The following is a 19,716-nucleotide window of genomic DNA, read 5'->3' on the forward strand; positions in this document are numbered from 1 at the left end:
AACTCTTCTTTCAAGTCGATCTACCTGAAGGTTTATTCTTCTCATCTTCAGTGTTAATTCTTGATGGTGACAATAAGTAAGCAGAAATGGTCACAACCATAGATTCGCGGTATGCATTGGGAAGTCTAACAATTTTAGCCGTCAAGGTCGGTTTACTTTGAATTCTGACCCGTTCACAGTCAGTGAAATATCAGGCAAAATATTCTATGCTTCGAGATTTTCGTCCACGAGATTCAGCTACCGGTATTTGAAATTCAATACCTCATAGTTATTGGACACGTAGTGGACATAGCGATCGTTTCAATATTATGTTGTTGTTGTTCTTATTGTTATGCTTAGTGTCCTTGTTCTTTGACACGTTTTGAAGAAATCGCTTTTCTCTTCGAATACTGGACCAATTGCTTTGAAATTTTCAGTGGTTGAAGATAAAATTTTTCTCCAGAAGGCTATCACTTTTTTTTTCGCTATGACGTTATCGAAATTATTCCCACTGGGTGGCGCTACGTGTCCATATATTTGAGCACAGCTCTCTTGTTTCTTAATCAAATTAACACGAACTGCTCCAAGCTTCGCGTCAGTTGATATTTACTAACTCGCATTACCATTATTCAACTCTATACATAGTGTCAGTATCTCTTGATATATTAGTAGTCGTCGGTAGCTTCACTTTGAGTTTTCGTGACTTTGAGCAAATTTCCCATAGAAACGTTTCAGTGTTATGTTCGTTTTATATTATCAGCATTAATTATAGGCTATCACTTACTAAATCGCAATTGCTGTTATTGACATTCTTTGTGCCAATTTCCTTTCAACCCAATGGTTCAGTGACAGAATTTATTTACGCATGTTTCAAGTCATCATCAGCTGTGAAAAATGTTAAAAGCGTAGGTGCTATACGTTGGTACTTTTTTGGTTTTTAAATTTTCATCATTACTGTATATTCCTTGTTTACCAGGCCGGTCCAATATGACGTCATAATGAATATAAACACTGTTTTAATGACTTATAATTTGATTGCAGATAAAAACCGATACAGGCGATTCCCTGCTCGTCTATGTATGTATGCTGACCAACGTAGAATGTAGATTTGTATAACGGTGTTTAAATTCATTGATGGAAGAGGAGATTCTGACTACAAAGATTTGAAAAAGAATAAGGACATACGTAAGTTTTTGAGACATACGATATTTTCGACAATAACCCTGTTTAAAGAATCTTCTTATTCACATTAAAAAGAAATGATATATTAATGTTCGATTCTTATTCCATTGCAAATTTTTTTCATCAAATTTTTAACACGATCGGGGTTCTGCGAACGCGTATTAAGTATTTAAAAAATGAATCATTTCAATACAAAGAGTTTAGAAACGGTCTATTTCTGTCAATAACCTAACAGTAACTTAATAAATACTTGCTATGTGATTTTCAGATTTTTTTCAGTATTTGTTGGGTCTTTGTCCCGTTTTTCAGCCAATAATTTTAAGTCATATCTCAGATAAAAATTAGTAAATGAAGGTCCCTACATAATCTCATTGGTAAGAAATAGGTTGGAATAAATGAAAGTTATCCTCTATGGACCTTTCCCCGACCTTTGACCTTTATTGTTTTTGGTCGCTCAGACAAACATTGCAAATATTCAGACTTGTGTAGGGCGATAGACTGGTACGGTGCGTTGCTCGTTTTGAAGGCCTTCAGATGGCATTTCACTAGTGATGGCGGTATTTTCGTGCTTCTAAAGTTATACCATATTGTCAAGTGATCTATTATTAACGTTATTCCGCCTTCACATTGCCGTTACCGTACCTGACTTAGTTCCAAAAGCCTATGTAGTTTAACCTCGAATCGGAGTTTAACTTTGGATCGGCGGTTTAAGTCCGGATCAAAAAGATGGTTTAACTTTCTGTGACGTAAATCTCGACTTAAATGTAGACTACAGTTGTACCAGTAGTCTATTGCTATAAGGGTTCTTGTCATAAAAGACATAGGGCCCAGTATTTTAGTATAGTTTTGTTGATAATGATATGTATGTATGAATAAGCAGTTGCGCAGTAGTACCGTCGAACAGATACTCCTAGTCCTAATACAGTAATATAAACTTCAAAATGTTTTAACAAAAATAATATATTTTCAGATATTTGAATCTACCAGTGCCCAAAAGTTTCCTTTTAGTTATATTTTGTGTATGAGCAAAACTGCGAGATTTACCTACGATCGGCTAATTCACAAGTCTGCAAGGTCCCGAAGTTGGATCAAAAAAATAGACAAGGAGCGAATAGATAGCAGAAGGTTGGCTGGATATTTTGATATACACCAATGTAAAATCATATTGCATGTTATAGGTATGCTGTATGCACAGATGTACGATATTTAGGGTATTAATGATTCTGACTCTTGCTATATAAAATGAAACTAGAATATTGTGGTACCATGCCCATGAATTTCACCAAATGCTAGAATGCAGTAATGAGTATATTGATAACTATATATTGCCAATAACTTATCATGAATGCAATGGTTCATGCTATCATAACTATTTCTTTAATGTAACTTTGTTTTCTGATTTTTCATTTATTTCTACAGCTGTTTCAAGTCAAGTAAACTGTCTGAGTGCCATGATGATGATCAATTTTATCAGCTCTATTGGAGGAGCAAATTTGTGAGTTTGTCACTTTTTAAATGCCATATTATTTGTATGTGAACTGTCCTAAATTTATGTTCGCAATTTTCAGTAAAAATAAGAGCCTCTTTAGTATCAGCTGTTAAATGAAAATTATTTTTAGTTTGTGTGTATAATCTGTATTATTCGTATAATATGAGGATACTTTATCAACCAAATGCTCAAGGTAAATTTCTTATTGGTATTGTCACAGATCTGTTCAAGTAACCGAGATGTGACAAACTTTTCAAAATCATTCCCATTAGTCATTTCTTGTTACATGCAGGCAAAACTAGTGTCACATGATTTTAGAGTAGAGCAAAGTTTTTCGACATGCAATCACAATCGAAGACAAAAGAGCCTTCATTTAATATCTGAAAACTATAAATACTCTACTGTTTTACTTTTCCAAATTCATATAATTAAATATACATTGGATTTTATGTAATTCAAAAATAGCATTTCAGAATACAAAAAAATCTGTACATATTCGAATATAAATTATTCGGTTTTAGTCATTGCCTAGGTCGAGTTTGCTTCTTTAATATCTTGCGCACTTCATCAATATACTATCTTTAACCCTGTATTTTTATTTATATTGTTCAGGTCATGAAGAGAAACAACTGTTATGGATAGGATTATAGTAAAAGTGTTGTCAAGTCAAGGCAGTGTGCAGCAGTGCTTTATTCTACGCCTTCGTGTCCAACAAATATGTGGAACCCGGTTAACTTAAGCCTAACAAACAAATAATTCTTGCATGCTAAAACATTTGAAGCAAACATAGTTATGTTGATTTTTCGTTACTTGGCGAGTCTTTCGCAGAAGAAATAAATTACTAAACTTTTAAATAGCAACGAAAGCAACAACTATGATTGCACCTGTGTCTGTGTGCATTACGTTGACACATTCCTGTCTCAAAGCTGTAGAGCCAGAATAAAATTTAGCACCTCTTCTGAATTGATTTTTTCAATTTCTTGAATGTCAGTACATTTTAGCAGTCATTTGAACAAATGAATATTGGTTATTTTCGCAATACAAATTTTCAAAATAATAAAATGTTGAATATGTAGAAGCCTGTGGCCCGGAACTTGCCAGGGATAGGTTTTCAGCTGAAGTGTGTTCATTTCATCTGTTTCCACTCTAAGTAGGATGAGGGTTCTATAATTTAAGTCTTGTTTGTTGTTATGCTGAGGTTTTAGCAGAAAAATATTAGATTCAATTGGTGTTGTAGACCAGGGTCGTCCAACTCGTGGCCCTTCGATGGGTTCGCAGGTTCGAATCCCATGCAGGGATGGTTATGTGCGAGAGGATTGCTGGACTCCTCGCCGTCGTTGGGTGGTTCACCTAACCGCTGGTCGGTTACGGCTTCCTCCACCACCAAGTCCATGCTTCCGAAAACAAACAATATAACTAATCCCATACCAGACTTGGAATGGTAACTGGACGAGAGGCCGTGGTTTGCCATATGGATAAGCCGTCTTATCGGCTTTCCTCTCCCCCGGGATAAATATGTAAATCCAATCCTATCCTAGTATAGAAACAAATGAAATGCAGGGGCAGTTCGAGAAGTCTCTTAAATACATTCTTGGAAACATTGCACAAACTACAGCAATCTGTAATTATGAACAGATGAATATTTTTTCAGATACATCCATGATGGTTCAGTCGTCAATCTTGGTTCAACGCTAGATTTCAAAGCCAAGTGCTATAGATAAGTTCAGGAGTCTCTGCCACCACATCATCTTCAAATAGTGGTGTCGCTGGATAGTCACCAAGTCTCTGATGCAATTTGTACATGCTAGGCACGGTGAGAGCACTTACAGATTTATTAGCTCAGTAAGATGGGTGCAAATATACTATTGAAAGATTAGATTCAACAGGTTTGTTGAGGTATTATGATCGATTACATATCACATAAAATTACAAGACCAATGATGTTATAGTGATAAACATGGTTTAAAAATTGTTACCTATTCATCAGAACTACTAGTGCTTGTTGCTGTATCATTGGACCAACCAAGACTATCCAACATTGAGGGGAATAAAAGATTTTCGGCCGAGCCAAGCATGTACAAACCTTTCCCAGCATTGGTAACAAGCTATATGGAGAGAACAAAATAGATCCAACAGTTTTGTCGTCTGTAGTTGGTGCTAAGCCCACAAAGTTAGATCGAGCCAGAGTTCCAATCATACCGGTTCAACCAAAAACAGTCGGGTATCTGATAGGTTTTACAATATAGTTTATTCATTCAGTGTAGAAATAGAATATAACAGATTATAAAAAATATATGATGAAGGAACAAGCAAGTAAATTCAAGAAAATTACTACAAATTATACAGTTTTCCAGATATTGTGTTGCATAGGATAAAAATACACACCAGATATATGCTTTTAGGCACAACAAACAAGAACCATGAAAGCAATGAAACGTCGAAATAATAGAATTAAATTCATTAACAATTCCATTCACAGACATAATGTCTTACAATGATTTTACTGCTGAGTTATTTTGTTAAAGCTGCCTGGTTTCATCTCCTGATAATATGGAAGAATTGCTCTCACTGAGCACTACCTCATTGTTATATAGTCAGATGGGCAAACACTTGGTTCGGTTCTAAAGTTATCAGGTGATTATGAACAAGTTGTAATTTATATGACAGTGATAAATGCAAAACATCCTAACAAAATAAGGATATTTATCACACACCACAGTTACTACCAAGTGCAGGGATAAGGTTGCAGGAGCAGCTTGGTGTGACTTTGCAGTCCGCACAAAAAATGATATTGCAATCACCATGGTCACACCGGACATGTATGTATGTATGTATACACAAGACCAGACTGGCCTAAAACACATGAACGTGCGGCATACACCCCTTATGATAAGCATAAAATGCAATAAATCAAATAAGTATAATATGGTCCTTCATACAGACAGTTGTGCGAGGAGGGTGGATTAGGCAACATGGGTAATGGTGGAGTATGCCCAACTGTTTGTACAAAGGAGTTTTTAAATAAGCTTTCCAACAAGCCGTCAGTGGGCAGCAGAGGATCATTAGTTTTTCGTTAATTGATCGATTAGTTGTGGGGATACAAAGGCATAAAATCGGCATAGCAAATATGATTATTTATAAAAAAAATTGAAAATCGCACAACACATTGTGTTGGGTTACTTGGGTATTTAATTCATACAGTGTAAACATATTTTCTTTCTTGTACACGGTTATAGTTATTCAGTTACATTTAAATGTAGAAACTATAACAGTGCTCAAAAAAAAAAATATCAAGAAAAAATTCTCGCGCAATGAATGGAGATAGATAATCTGACACTGTCACGTTGGCATGGCGATTTAAAAAATAGAAATGTGCATGTCACGCTACCTAAAAAGCACCATATAAAGTGATCTTACAAACAAGATAAAAATAAATGTGCACTCTGCAGAAAGGGCATAAGAAGATGTGGCAGTACATTTAAATGTAACTGAATAACTATAACCCTGCTCAAGAAAAAAAATATGTTTACACTGTATGAATTAAATACCCAACACATGCATGCATGCGAAGCTTCCTCCATAAAGTAACATCATTTTATCACCATTGGATTGTAAAAATTCTGCATGAAGTCTTCAATATTAATTTTCCTTCTTTATTCATCATTTTCACAGTTAGCAAATGTGACACCAATGCTGGAAGAAGTATGTGTTTTCTCATATTGAATTACGTTAAAAGGGTTGCCCGATTCTAAATCTTGTTAATTTTCTCGTGCCCTTTTATTATTATTATTTCTTTTTCTAGTAGGTAGCCGCATACTTTTTGAAATCTATTTAAGTTATGCTCGACTTCCAGTTTTCTCTGCATTTTGTTTGTAGGTTGACTTTTTGTGTTGCTTTAGGCCAGAGAACCATAATAAAATGATGATGATGCTTGCTTACATTTTTCTGCTGTCTGACAAAGCGCTGTCATTTTTATCAGAAGCACTTGAGGTAGTTTCAACTAAAGAGTCTGGGGGCAGATCTGGTTGGATCCCTGATAATCCTTTCGCACGTCTCTGTATCAAATGAAGTATCCGGTGACAGATCCTGTTAAATTCGGATTCAAAGTTTAATTATGGCATAAGTAATCCTTACCTCACAATTTGATGGTGCTTTTTTGTTGGGAGACAAGAATGTGATATAGGGTCAGGGTATTCATCAGTTGGTTCATCGCCTCCATGAAAATGCATGATGGAACGCATTGCTTGTATGAAAATTTATTTCATATGAGAATTATCATATTGAATATATCATACAGTCATACCGGTAGGTATCGAAAACAATATTTATGTTGGCCTACCTCGATACACACATAGGTATTTCAGGTGATTTTTCCTAGATTGAATCGACTGTGAGGCCTGTTGCATTCTTTTATCCACCTATCAATATGTGGCTTCGAAAAAGGCACAAATCTTACTCCATTTGAACGGTTGGGGTACCGTACAGGTTGTCAGACCGGCAAATACCATACCGGTAGGCGGTATGCGCAGCGTTTACACATAGTTAGTCTACCAAAAAGATTCACTAATAGATTCTGTTTGATAAAAATGCAACATCGTATGGAAGGCGAATTCTTCCGTACTGACATACGGTAGGCTATGCGGTACCCTTGATTGCATCAGCATGACTGTCTACTATTTTTAGTTGGGAATAGCAGTTGGTTGATGTGTACGGTACCTGTAAGGTGACTGCAACGGGTACAGCCTTTGAGTATAGATATATAGAGTAGATTTCGTGAACGTGATTTGCTACAAGTAACATACCGGTACAGTATTACAGCTTTCTAATTCTCGCAGCCCTGTGAAGAAAACAAAAAGCGAAAAAAAGGGACAAAGATCTATCTAAAACGCCGGCAACCTGTGCGGAACGCGTCTGAAGTTGTCTGAGCGACTTTTCAGCGAAGAATGTTTGTTTACATCTGCCCGCTTATGATTAGTTGCGAATACGGATGTTTTGATTACGGATTACGGATGTCTGGGAAAGGTCCTATCATTTAGCATTTTCGCTGCATTTTCTTCATACAGTATTTCTAATGTTTCGACCTGCTTGCCAGCAATTTTGCGATATTATCGCATATACTCAACTCTAAAGTGCTTTGATATATTTTCCTATCAACTTTTGTCTCAAGGCGATCTACCTGGAAACTTATTCCATTTGGGGGCGCGGCGGTGTGGCTCAACGGGCTAAGCGTTAGGAATACGCTCGCCACCGCACCTCTAACTACTCTGCGTGGGTTCGCAGGTTCGAATCCCATGCAGGGATGGTTATGTGCGAGAGGATTGCTGGACTCCTCGCCGTCGTTGGGTGGTTCACGTAACCGCTGGTCGGTTACGGCTTCCTCCACCACCAAGTCCATGCTTCCGAAAACAAACAATACAGTAAAATCTAATCCCATACCCGACTTGGAATGGTAACCGGACGAGAGGCCGTGGTTCGCCATATGGATAAGCCGTCTTATCGGCTTTCCTCTTCCCCGGGATAAATATGTAAATCCTATCCTATTTATAATTCTGGATGATGACAATATAGGGCAACAAAGATTCGACCCTATCTGCGTGTCCACACTCCCGTGTTATTGAACACACGTTAACAGAGTGTAACTCCGATCTTGACTCCTTCAGAGGTCAAAAAGCACACAATGTATTGAATGCCAATATATATTGTAAAGTTGCACAATCGAATTGATCCAAATAACGAATTACACTTGAAACCTTAAAGCAAGTATATGTGATGAAACCAAATTTCTAACTAACAAAGAACGGCAAAGACAAGCTACACTGAGCGAGAAAAATATATCATAAAGGAAATGAATTGGGACAACGACCTTGTTTCAGGAAATAACATGCACTACTAACAATAAGTGGTGAAAATATTAAAATACACAGTAACTATCCTTATGTACTTGCTACACAATTCCCCCCGACAATGAAAAAAATTAGTTTGCTAATTTTTAAATTTTGTAAGACTAGCTAATAACGATATCTGATTGAATAATATGTCGTAAAATTTGTCATGTATTGGTGTATTTAATTCTGCATCAAAGTCGCTGATGACCAACTAATGCAACGACACAGGAAAACCAATTTGATTGAGATACCTCCGGTTGAAGGATCTTTTGCGGTGAAATCTACAGATTTTAACGAAATCTTCGATAACACCCAGAACTAAGCCATTGCGTTTGGACAATCGACTTCTTTCTGTTTTGTAAAATAATGAGCGTAATAGTTGATTTGAAGAATATTGTTGACGTTAAGATTTCGTTCGTTGAAAACATTCCTCTAAGCTTTGAAAACCTGTCCAACTCTCGGATTTTTCAATCTGGGAAGATTGTCCGATGAATTGAAATGTAACAAGAGTGTGGTAGCGTTGAATTTCGGAGAGTCGACGGCCGTGCAACTTTCGTATCATCAACGTTCCAGACAAATGTAAACGCACCTTTCCGGCAAAACCCGGAATTGGGTGAGCATTGGCTTAAATCAGCTAGGGGAGAGTGAAGTTTTCGTGTTATGTGATTGAAGTAGAGAGGACCCTTCCACGCGGGCCACGAGTATTTGGGTTCGACTTGGTTTCCAGTGATGTTGAAATAGAGAAATAGATGGTGATCGACCTGAGAGAAATAAAGTAGATGTTTTGCAAACTTCCGCCAAACAATAGGTCGTATAAATACTGCTGCTTGGAGTAAGAAATCGGCTTGGGTATATATATCATCATATTATTTTCTGCGTAGCTTGCTTTGTCGATAACACATTTGAAAATCCAGTAATAATACGAAGTTGTCCTGGTAACTTTAAATTGTAATGAGGCGGATTGATCTGCTGAAGTCCATATCTCTTGATCCGGTTGACACACAAAACATATAGTTGTAATATATAGGTTGATATGAGACACAAATTCAAAGAATTTGGGCGTTGATGCTTGGAAAATGAAAATACACGAGCGTGAACTCGGGCGTTAAACTTGGAAGAGTTGAAGTTGAGTTAGTGCTGTCTAATCGTAGGAGGTCCTGGTCCAGATTCCTCGTTTTGAGTCAAAAATCTACCTTGTTCTGGCCTTCTTGACTGCTTAATAAATTGACATACCGCCAAAGACTGCAGTTTGGTTGGTTGCTTGATTCCTGAAATGCTGACGTATTGTCCATTGACTCGGTTAGTGATGAATTTCTTTTCCATTTTGATTGACGAAATTCCAGTTGCTGAATTGAAGTTGATTGCTTATTGATCACGAACGGGTATCACCAAAATATAGGGCAACAAAGATTCGACCCTATCTGCGTGTCCACACTCCCGTGTTATTGAACACACGTTAACAGAGTGTAACTCCGATCTTGACTCCTTCAGAGGTCAAAAAGCACACAATGTATTGAATGCCAATATATATTGTAAAGTTGCACAATCGAATTGATCCAAATAACGAATTACACTTGAAACCTTAAAGCAAGTATATGTGATGAAACCAAATTTCTAACTAACAAAGAACGGCAAAGACAAGCTACACTGAGCGAGAAAAATATATCATAAAGGAAATGAATTGGGACAACGACCTTGTTTCAGGCAAATAACATGCACTACTAACAATAAGTGGTGAAAATATTAAAATACACAGTAACTATCCTTATGTACTTGCTACAACAATAAGTAAAATGAAATTAGTGGTCGTCGTTAGCTTAACTTTGAGATCATCTTTTGAGTAAGTTCTCGTGACTTTGCTTTGAGCAAATTTCCAATGAAAACGTGTCAGTGTTATGGACGTGTTATATTGCCAGCATTAATTATAGGCTATCACTTACTAAATCGCGATTGCTGTCATTAACATTGTTTGTGCCAATTTCTTTTCAACCCAATGTTTCAGTGACTAAAATTATTTATGCATGTTGTAAGTTATCCTCCGCTGTGGAAAATGCCAATAGCGTGGATCCTAAACGTTGGTACCTTTTGGTATTTAATATTGCATCTTTATTTCATCCTTCATTGTTTCCCAGGCCGGTTTACAATTTAGTATGAAGTCATATTGATTATAAACACTATTTTAATGAATCTAATTTGACTGTTCGTCTATCTAAATTTGCTGACAAGTGTAGAATGTAGAATTGTATAAAGGTATTTAAATGCAGTTGAAACTCTTGCCGTGTAGTGGGCTGAAGTCTGAGGTTGTCGAAACTGCGCGAGGTAGAATTTCTCTAATATTACAATCTTTTTTGAAAGATCTGTATAATAGAATTCCTACATAAATTGTTTTACATATGTAAATTCTGTAGAAATTCTTTACAACACCTCGAGAAAGTTTCAGTCAAGATATTTATCTTAATTAAATATTATGAGTTATTCGGTCTTGTTGCAGGTATATCTCGAGCGTGAGAATCTTTAATCTTACATACATTCAGGAAATACGAGTGAGCTTCAGCTTAAGCCTTTTATGTTTCCTTTGTCCACATAGAAGTTTTAGAAATAGGTTGCTCATGACGCAATAATTAGTTAACACAATGCAGTAAATGCTTTATTTTTATTCCAGGGAATCAGCGATATGCGCAAAAGACCGACTTTCATTAAACTATTTAGATCACAAAACCAAATCAAACAGGATAAACTGTGGAGCATTTGAGAAATATACACAATTTCTTTTCGAAAAGAGGAGAAGACAAACCAAATTCACAGAAGAGCAAAAGATAATATTATTATTTCAGTGAAATGTGAGTTTGCTGTTGGATTGAGGCAATTTGTAACTATTGAAACGCTAATGAAGTAAACAAAATTGAGATCAAAGATCTTTTAAGTAATTTCGGGTGACTTTGCTTTGAGCAAATTTTCCTATAAAATCGAGTCAGTTGTATGGTCGTGTTATATTGTTAGAATCAGTTATATCAGTTACTAAATCGCGTTTGCTGTCATTGACATTCCAAAGGTCCTAAACGTTTGTACTTTTTTGATATTTAAACTTTTGTAATCATTTTCTCCTTCTTTATTCACCAGGCTAGCCATCGGTTCAGTATAACGTCAAAATGAATAGAAACATTATTTATGGAGTTATAATTTGATTGTTGAAAAAAAAACGATACCGCCGAATACTTGCCGTTTGCTGACCAAAGTGGAGTGTAGAATCGTATAAAGGTGTTTCAATACGCTGATAGAAGAGGAGATTCTAACTACAAAGATTTAGAGAGGATTAATGAGAGGCGTGAGTTTTTGAGGTGTAATATATTTTTTTTTCGGATAAAACGCTGTTAAGGAACCCTCTGATTCACATATCAACGTGTCATCAATGTTTTGCTCAAAATCAAATTATTGAATAAAATCACTCTATAGCTTGTAGAATATGATATTTTTCAAAATGCTGTATTTCGCAAGTTTGAAGTGGTCCCGAAATTTCGTCACAACACGAGAAATTGATTTGATTTTAATTTTCGTAGTGTCGGTAACCTTATCGTCATTTAATAAAATTATTTCACCCCAACTTGAGCTCACTCACTCATTTATCCACTCTGGATTACCTGCGGAGTAACCCAAAGTATAATATACTATGGACTATGGCCAATAGGATAATTCCGGTGAAATGTGAGTTTGGTATTTATTTCAGGCGGGTTTGTAACTATTGAAACACTAATGAAGTAAACTTTTAATTCGTTCCTAGCAACAACAGAAATATTTAATTTCTAGAATCACGGAATACATGTCCATGACTGGCATGGCTTGCATGTATGCATATCGAATGCCAATTTTAGTTATATATGTTTATTTTAGACGCATAAAAATTGAAAAACGTTCGATTTGTAGTTCATTGATAAACTTTCTTCCATAGGTGCAATAGCATACAGGTGCAATTGTCATGGGTTCAAATGTACGTGGGTTCAAATGTAATGGAACCCTTTTAACTGTTCAGTTGCACTTCCGACGCATATAAAAGTTTATATTTAGAAAAAAAAGTTAAAGACGTATACGCCTTAATTTTGCTCGTTTCTCAATATCTTGAAAAATGTAGTTCATTGAAAATTTTATTTCCAATAACGTTTTAACTGATCATATCTGGGATTTTTAGTTGGTCGTGAATTGTTCCCGACTCTGCAATGTTATGTATAGTGAATATGTATGTATAGTGTATATATCTCGAACACGAACACGGTTCTGTAAAGAAAACAACCAAGTCTCCTAGCTAGACCATTCAAAAGGGAATGTTTGCTTCTAGTTTATTGCGACTTTATATGTTCTACTACAAGGATTTTGTATATGTATATATATTTAACAAATGCCAAATGACTCAAGTATTGAAAGATAAAAATGAATCATTTCAAATGCAAGGATGTTAGATTTGGTCTATTTCTGTCAATGACCTAACGGTAACTTAATGAATACTGGCTATGTGATTTTTGCGCGTTGGTCCGTTCTTCAGTTACTCAGTAAATGTTTAGTAATATCTCAGATATAATTCAGTAAATGAAAGGCCGGTAGATAATATCATTGGTGACAAACAGGTTGAAATGAAAAAGTTATCCACGATAGTCATTTAGCATTTTGCTGTATTTTCTTCATACGGTATTTCTAATGTTTCAATTATCGCATATACGACATACACCTTAATTAACTCTAGAGTGTTTTTTTTTTCTATTTTCCTACAACTCTTGTCTCAAGTCGATCTACCTGAAAGCTTATTCTTCTTATCTTCAGTGTTAATTCTGGATGGTGACAATAAGTAAACAGAAATTCTCACAACCATGAATTCGCGTTATGCATTGGGAAGTCTAACAATTTTTGCCGTCTAGTTCGGTTTACTGTGAATTCTCATCCGTATACAGTCGGCGAAATACCAGACAAAAAATACTATGCTTCGAGATTTTTTTCCACGAGATTCAGCTATCGGAATTCAATACCTCATAGTTATTTCCTAATCAAATTACCACAAACTGCGTCAAGCCTCGAGTCAGTTGATATTTACTAACTTGCATTACCATTATTCTCTATACGTAGTGTCAATATCTCTTGGTATATTAGTAGTCGTCGGTAGATTCACATTGAGTTTTCGTGAGTCGTGACTTTGAGCAAATTTCCAATAGAAACGTCTCAGTGTTATGTTCGTTTTATATTATCAGCATTGATTATAGGCCATCACTTACTAAATAGCGATTGCTGTTATTGACATTCTTTGTGCATTTTCTTTCAACCCGTTGGTACTTTTTCGTTTTTAAATTTTCATCATTACTGTATCATTCCTTGTTTACCAGACCGGTCCAATATAACGTCATAATGAATATAAACACTGTTTTAATGACTTATAATTTGATATCAGATAAAAACCGATACAGGCGATTCCCTGCTCGTCTATCTATGCATGCTGACCAACGTAGAATGTAGATTTGTAAAACGGTGTTTCAAATCATTGATGGAAGAGGAGATTCTGATTACAAAGATTTGGAGAAGAATATTGAGATACGTGAGTTTTTGAGACGTACGATATTTTCGACAATAACCCTGTTTAAAGAATCTTCTTATTCACATTAAAAAGCAATCATATATTTACGTTGTTTTGTTCAAAATCAAATTATTGACTAAAATTATTCATGTCTGTAGCTTTCAGATACTGGTATTTTTTCAAATTCATTACTTTCCAAGTTGAAGTAGTCACGAAATCTAGTCACAATAGAAGACTTATTTTCGATTTAATTTTCGGTATAGTCAGTAATCTTCTCGTCATTTTATGAAAATATATTATACGCCGATTTGAGCTCACTCACTCATTCATCCACACTTGATTACATCGCAAGCGAACACGGTTCTTCTTGTTTTGATAAAATTTAAGAATGAGTTAATCTTCTACTTTCCTGGCTTACGTGAATGGAGACCATTGTCAACGTGCCCCATGCCCTGTCCCAGCCAAATCGATTTATTTCAACCATATTCAGCTTTCAAGCAACTCGACTCACAGCGATAAAGTGCCAATCTCACTTTCTGTGCCTCAAAGATTTGCCGCAATTGAATCCAACTTTAAATCTGTTTAATTCTTTCATAGCAATTAATACGATGGTACTTGAAACAAAATCAGGACCATCGACATCTCGAACGTAACCTACATAAAACAATGAACAAACTAAATATAACATGCGGATATCTAAACAAATCTTACAGTAGTGTACAGTGGCAATTAAAATTTACAAATATCAGCAGATAACTAAATGCATAAAATTATTTATCGATTTCTTTATTTGAGACTGATTAGATACTTACCCCATGTTTAGATCCCCAGGTGACACTATTCAATGAAGTTTAATCCAATGTGAACTCAATGTATCTTGCATGACTAAAATATAAAAGCAGCTGTTATTTATCTTGTATAACTATAATACAGCCCTAACCTGCAGTCAAAAATTATATTTTAATTACAATCGGGAACCTCGCATTTAACGCCGATTCTAACTTCAATCCAAATTGGTATTTCTAACTGCAAAATTAGTAATACTAAAACCAATACTAAACATCAGAAACGTCTCCGAAGACACTAACTAACAATAAACATTAAGCTAGACAGTGACAATGCATATGAGCTGCTTGCTATCAATTTGCTAATTACAGTGATTAATCGAAACACTGTCGAAATACTGTTATGGGACACTGCGTCAGACGATTTTCGTCCATTGCGTAACGTAATGCGTCAATATATCCAGAACTGAACTGAGTCCTTATAGGAGAGCTGTCGTTCAACATAACTGTGTCTAAATAACAAGTTCAAACAATTACACTTAACGAACTAGTGCAGGGATGGCGAACCACTGACCCACGTATCACAAAGTGACCCACCGCGTTTTATTCGTGACCCGCCAAGGCACGAATAAAATAAAAATAAAATGCTAACATATTAGTAATAAAAATTGATAAAACCGGTCATAAATTAATCTAACAATAACTAAACTATTATAATGTACCGTCGGGGCCGTGATCGCTTATTCTCAAATTGTTAATTTTTGAACCGGTATGGATATTTTCAAAACCCCTAATCTTAGACGCAAGTCTGCACCGCCGTGTACCGTTATTCAGCTATTGGCTCTGATATCGTTAATGACATAACAATGCAATTGATCTGTTTATTTCTCGCAACGTCGAGATAATACGAGAACTAGATGCCACTTTGATTTTTATTAGTTTATCGCCTACAATGCCGTTGAGAAAAAAAAATTTCAGACTTGAAATAAAAACCTAGAAATCTGAAATAACAACGGGGCAGTGTAGAAGTGCCTTAATGTGGATGAAAACTGATCAAAAAATATAACACTATCAGAGTGGAATTCCCTCCAGACGCAGACGCTATCGTCATAAACGTTTTTGGTAATTCATATCCGTGTTTTCGTACTCTTATTTCATAAAATCGAATGCCATAAAAAGTCCCTGATAGAAGTACTGCATAAGTAAAGCCCAAAACTACACCAACACCAACAGAAACTCATAAGATTTGTTTCAGAAGTTTTTTTTATAGATACAAACATTGATTAAATATCTGTGACCCACTCTCTTCTTTTACGCGATAAAAATATTATTTTCGACCCATTCATCAAAAAAGGTTCGCCATCCCTGAACTAGTGCAATGAAAATCATTATTTAGCACATAATTATTCGATTCTTTTATACCAAGACCCCGACAATAATGGGAAAATGCGAGATTTGAGACAAACACCCCGCTAAGTTTTAAAAGAACAAATTAGCAAATCATTCGTAAAGTTAGGGTTATAAATGATTTAAAAGTTTTAATTTCCGGAGTAATCAGCATTTCTAACTAGGCTTGCACGTAATTGACAAAAATCAATTCCGTAATTACGGCCAAATCGATTACGTAATGACCCCGTAATTGCGATATTTTTTTCACACATTTAAACCTATCATAACAACCAATTCAATCAACTTCTATTCCGAATGGGACATCGAAGTTTGGTTTTCATATTCCCGGCAGTACTACACGCCGGCGACAGAAGTTAAAGACAAATATCAAGGAGTGAATTCAAAATAATTTTATTCTGATTTTTATCTTTTGTATTAGCTTTGATTTATCCACTTATCACCAAATTTTATGCGATCAATTTTATCATTACCAACACTGGTAATATATTTAAGAAACGATAGTTCACTTTTTTTAAAATCGTATTAACGAATTAATACGACTTTCGTATTAAATAAAAATTCCGGGTTGCTAATTTATTAATCAACTACAAGCGTATTCTCTCGTTTGATTATACTTTCGCTTGCCTCGCGACGAAGACTTGTTATTTCACCGTTTTTTAGAATATCCGACTTTACTACTTAGTTAGCATTTTATAATAATTATTGATGCCGACTTATTGACGATATTCCGAATTCCTTGCTTCATTTTACATTAAATCATTTCGCGGCCTAAAAGTTATAACATTATTTGCGATAAATTTAGATCAAATATTAATTATTTGCGCATTATTTAAAATACCGTACTTATATGACATGCCTTCTCCGAAAATACAAAGTTATATCGCAAAACAATGCATTTTGTGACATTTATTTTGCACTCATGAAAATATTAATTTATTTTTCTAACTCAAGTCGACAATCCTATTTGCCAAGATTGACACAAGTTTGGTCGAGTGCCTGTGGTATTCGAGTCGACAATAAATCAAAATAAGTTGCCGCATTTGGTAAAGACAGGTAATCATATTTGGCCGACATATTGCGAGGCATTGTGAAAAACATATTGAGCAATGCCAAGTCCGGACAGATATATAACGATAAAATCGGTAACAGAACATCAAGATTTTGTAATAGAAAATGGATCTTGCGCAGAATAAACACGGGAAATCCCGTCGTATTGTTGTTTCTCTGCCGTCTCAATCGCTTTACCGATGCCGAAAAGACTAATTTGCGTTGGTTCATTACGCAATTTCTCTTCCGTCTTTATATTGCTGCTTGATAAGCGCGACATTAATTATCACGGCATTTACAAATAGACCATGTTTTATAAGTTGATCTCTTACATTCTTTAGTCATTTCACCCGAAGAAGTTGAAACCAGGTGTGTTGACGTCCATCGGTCTCAACACAATTCTATTCCTTATCTACGGTTGATATGTACATTGGCCATCCTAGATAAGTTGATAATAGGTTAGTAAATGACGCGTTATCCCTTCCCCATCTGCCTAACAAGAGAGAGAAAAACGGCTGCGAATACCGGAACTCTTACGGTAACTTCTTTTACTTAAACTTTAATTTTTTACAATCGACGGAATTGACTGCTCTGAAGTGAGCTCGTTTCAATCGCGAAAGCGCTCGACCAATAATTACGACTTTACGTAATTCGTAACTTCGCTTTCGTAACTCGAAATAATTCCGTAATTCCGTAAATCCGTAAATTACGTGCAAGCCTATTTCTAACCCAAGCCAAACCCTAACTGGATAATTGCTTTTTTTAGTCAGAGCGGTGGCGGGTTCGTTTTTTGGCGCAGGATTTGTAAAAATGATCCAATGTTTCACATAAAAGTTACTCCACGTTGGGTTTCTTTGTTTTTGAATCAGGAACTAAGTTTGCCCTGAGTAATACTTTGCTCTGTGGAGGTTAAATAAAAACCAGACAGACTTTACTAGAGACTTCGAGAACATTTGAAACAATCTCTTGTGAAGTACGATTTTGAACTCTGCTCATATTGCGTGTCATCTGCTATGTCTCATTTGCATGTCCGGGTTCGGAGAAATGTTTTACGACAAGCGCTTCTACGACTAAATGTGACCGCAGCTGACGACTGTGAGCAGCAATGAGGCAATTCCTGAACCTGCAAAACGCAGTTGAAACTCGTGCCGTGCGGTGTGCTCAAGTCTTCAGCGATTGCAAAAATTCACTTTCAGCTTTCAGTACTTTTATCTGTTCAGTTGACCTACCGACGCACATAAAAGTTTATATCAAGAAACATAGTAAAACACTAATACGCTTTAATAATACTATATTTATACTCGTTTCTTGATATTGATCAAAGTAAGAGTAAGATCAAAGTAAGTAAGACTGTAAGATATTATTTGATTAGTGATGGGACACAAAGTGTCACTATGGAGTAAGAGCGCTGTTTTGGGGGATCCCCTAACTTTCGATCGTTAAGTCAACGGTCTCTGACCGATATTCTCGTTTATTTCTTAATCAAATTAACACGAACTGCTTCAAGCCTCGCGGTAGTTGATATTTACTAACTCGCATTACCATTATTCTCTATACATATAGTGTCAGTATCTCTTGGTATATTAGTAGTCGTCGGTAGCTTCACATTGAGTTTTCGTGACTTTGAGCAAATTTCCAAAGAAACGTCTCAGTGTTATGTTCGTTTTATATTATCAGCATTAATTATGGACTATCACTTACTAAATCGCGAATGCTGTTATTGACATTCTTTGTGCCAATTTCCTTTCAATCCAATGGTTCAGTGACTGAATTCATTTACGCATGTTTCAAGTCATCCTCAGCTGTGAAAAATGTTAAAAGCGTAGGTGCTACACGTTGGTACTTTTTTGGTATGAAAATTTTCATCATTATTACTTATCGATTTCAATCAGTAAGTATGTTGATAGGTATTTGTCTGTATGTCTGTATGTTTGTCTGTTAGATGCACGCGATATCTCACGAAAGCGAGATTGAATCTGCTCCAGATTTCGCATGTGAATTCATCTTATCTCGGACCAGAAGCCTATTGAATTTGGGCGAATTATGTCGTATAATTAGCGAGTTATCAATCAATTATTGATATAGTGATCTAGATTTTTGTAAAGCGAGAGAATTTTGAGACCCGCCGAGTGTGTGTGTGCGATGCGCAGTGCGCAAGTTACAAGAGCGGATGAATCGTAATTGCAGTTTCTGTTTTGGGGGATTCCCCAACTATCGATCGATAAGTCTTCGGTTTCCAACCGATATTCTCGTTGTATCCTTCCTTGTTTGCCAGACCGGTCCAATATGACGTCATAATGAATATAAACACTGTTTTAATGAATTATAATTTAATTGCAGATAAATACCGATACAGGCGATTCCCTGCTCGTCTATCTATGTATGGTG

At 35.8% G+C, this 19,716-nt stretch overlaps 3 long non-coding RNA genes across 4 annotated transcripts in view; 2 read left to right on the forward strand and 1 right to left on the reverse strand.

Annotated features, from left to right (window-relative positions):
• Window positions 1-1,018: 1,018 nt before the first annotated feature.
• LOC144428088 (uncharacterized) lies at window positions 1,019-4,912 on the forward strand. 2 transcript variants are annotated; one of them, XR_013478067.1, is made up of 5 exons: window positions 1,019-1,164; window positions 2,132-2,339; window positions 2,581-2,656; window positions 3,263-4,463; window positions 4,638-4,912. It is a non-coding gene; the product is annotated as an uncharacterized LOC144428088 (long non-coding RNA). The 2 variants fall into 2 exon arrangements; XR_013478068.1 differs by lacking the exon at window positions 4,638-4,912 and having other exon boundaries at window positions 1,030-1,164; window positions 2,132-2,286; window positions 3,263-4,304.
• Window positions 4,913-4,931: 19 nt separating this feature from the next.
• Window positions 4,932-7,839, reverse strand: LOC144428091 (uncharacterized). The gene is made up of 2 exons (XR_013478076.1): window positions 6,990-7,839; window positions 4,932-6,736 (listed from the first exon to the last, which is right to left on the reverse strand). It is a non-coding gene; the product is annotated as an uncharacterized LOC144428091 (long non-coding RNA).
• Window positions 7,840-10,649: 2,810 nt separating this feature from the next.
• The window catches only part of LOC120336602 (uncharacterized), a 48,703-nt gene continuing 39,636 nt past the window's right edge, over window positions 10,650-19,716 (forward strand). The window contains exons 1-2 of the long non-coding RNA XR_013478066.1: window positions 10,650-10,854; window positions 11,198-11,375. This is a non-coding gene — a long non-coding RNA (uncharacterized LOC120336602). The remainder of the gene's footprint in view (window positions 10,855-11,197; window positions 11,376-19,716) is intronic.

Source organism: Styela clava, chromosome 10 (genome assembly GCF_964204865.1).
Source record: "Styela clava chromosome 10, kaStyClav1.hap1.2, whole genome shotgun sequence".
In the NCBI taxonomy this organism is placed as follows: domain Eukaryota; kingdom Metazoa; phylum Chordata; class Ascidiacea; order Stolidobranchia; family Styelidae; genus Styela; species Styela clava.